At 35.6% G+C, this 2,217-nt stretch overlaps 1 non-coding gene across 1 annotated transcript; it reads left to right on the plus strand.

Moving 5' to 3' along the window:
• The first annotated feature begins 1,488 nt into the window (after nt 1-1,488).
• On the plus strand, nt 1,489-1,560 carry Trnal-uaa. The gene has a single exon. It is a non-coding gene; the product is annotated as a tRNA-Leu (tRNA).
• Nucleotides 1,561-2,217: the final 657 nt, after the last annotated feature.

Here is a 2,217-nt window from a genome sequence, read left to right on the forward strand (position 1 = left end):
CCAAATTATCATATAATTTAATAATTGTCTCCAACCTTAGGACATATCTTAAATAAAGACGAAAGATGAAAGACTTACAAGAAAACAAATCATGGTGAAAATGCATAGATAATCTAAAAACAGGATATTCGTAGATTTCTCGCTTTCGCAAAGTTACTATGATTTTTACGTTCATAAAAAAACAAAATAATCATTATTTGCGGTCCCTGGTTGATGGAACTGTAGTATTAATAAAAATATCAATATGGGCTTATAAAACAAAAACAACGAGATTAACAACGCACAAATAAGCAAAAATTTCACACGTTTCCTTCAGAAACAAAAGTGTCAGAAGAGTAAGTTTTTCTACAATATTTTGAATTTCTTTTAGTTCCAGTGGAGTAGTGTGGATTTAAATAGTTTTTCATTTTGTGGATAAATCTAATTGAATTCTTAATTATCATAATAAGACATCTCGTTATTGTTCTCTTGTAATAAACTGAACCTGAATCTATTAACTATTTAGATTGTACAGCATCCCTGTGCATTATATGAAAACAAGAGAGAACGCTACAGTCGAGCAAGCCCGACAGTGTAATACCCTGTACCCAGGTAAACTTCCGTCACTGAGTTATATGCACCCATAGCAGTAGCAAAAAGAGGAAGAAGAAGAGCGAACTTGTTGCTGCAGTTTGTGGGGGTTGTTCTGGCGAGAATTTGTTTCGCTAATAACTTTTCTTTGATTGACCGAATTGAATAAAATTTTAAACAACAGTAGATAATTATATGTAAATTATGTGTGCAAGGTTTGGTTTAGGTCGCAATTGAAATGTGGACGCTATTGACGAAATTCTGTAGCGGGGGAAGGGAGGAAATTAAAAAAAATAAAATAAGCTCGTCCTTTCTCGGACCTGGGATAATCTGTCTAGATCGATTTCTCTCGTCATGCTGATTCAGAATATATAGTATATACTTTATGGGGTCGGAGATGCTTCCTTCTGCATGTTACATACTTTGCACAAACCTAATATACCCTTTTTACCCTACGGGATATAAAAAACATGAAAGATATTCTTAGTCGACTATGAAATACCCGTGAAAATGATTATATTTTAGGTTTTTTTAAATTTTAATATGATTCTGAAATATGTGAATTCTACAAAATATATATAACCAGTTCCTAAAGGGTATATTTGGCTTTTGCAAAGTGCAAAATGTAACAGATAGCAGGAAGCATTTTCGACCCTATTAAGTATAGTTATACTATATATTCTTAATCAGAATTATGGGCTGAGCCATGCCTGTCTGTCAGTCTGCACTGCTCCCCGTCCGTATGAACACCTAGATCTCAGATACTGCATTTTATTTTTCAGCTGAATTCAATTTAATTATTTAACTACTACTTGTATGCTTTATGGACACTACGATTGAATCGATGCTAATTGATATTTGTGCGGATATACTATATATGCTATATGCTCTACCCACCATATCTAGACGCCCAAAGTCGACTATGTGGCGCAATGGAAGCGCATCTGATTTAAGATCAGAAGGTTGCGTGTTCGAATCACGTCGTAGTCAAAATCGAAGCGTTTTCGATATGTCCGGGAGAGGGCAAGCATTCATTATCCTTTGTTGTTGTAGCTCTCTATAACTTACCTGTGACGACGCAGTGTAAACTGAAAAGAGAGAGATGGAAGGAGCAAAGAAATTATAAACTGCTGGCAAATGCTGTTTGGGATTTTCTAAGCTAAAGTTATTTATACTCTACAAGTAAGTATACAAGTATACCTGCCAATTTATATATGTATGTGATGCTGTACATAATACACGTATATTGTAGCTACACTTTTCTCTGTGTCTGTGTGTGTGTGTGTGTGTGCGTGTGTGGGCGAATGTGCGGCACATAAATTAAATAAAATAAAAAACAGCAGTGCTTGCGAGCGTTTAGTAAGTGGGGGGAATTGGATGTGGGATGTTGGGTGGGGGAGCTGGCAGGTTAGCCAGGCAAGGAATGCCATAAAACATACAAATGGCCAAATAAAACATTTTAAATGTAACAACAACAAAAGCAACAACAACAACAGCGGCAAGCGCAAATGTTATACGAAAATAGTAAGCATTGTGTGCTTAGAAAAAAGCAACAACAACTACAGCCCAAGCAACGACAACGAGCTAAATAATGGAAAGAGCTACAACAACAACAACAACAATGCAATAAGTAGAAATACAACAGGA

The sequence above is a fragment of the Scaptodrosophila lebanonensis genome, unplaced genomic scaffold (assembly GCF_003285725.1).
Source record: "Scaptodrosophila lebanonensis strain 11010-0011.00,11010-0021.00 unplaced genomic scaffold, SlebRS2 tig00000089-arrow-pilon, whole genome shotgun sequence".
Classification (NCBI taxonomy): domain Eukaryota; kingdom Metazoa; phylum Arthropoda; class Insecta; order Diptera; family Drosophilidae; genus Scaptodrosophila; species Scaptodrosophila lebanonensis.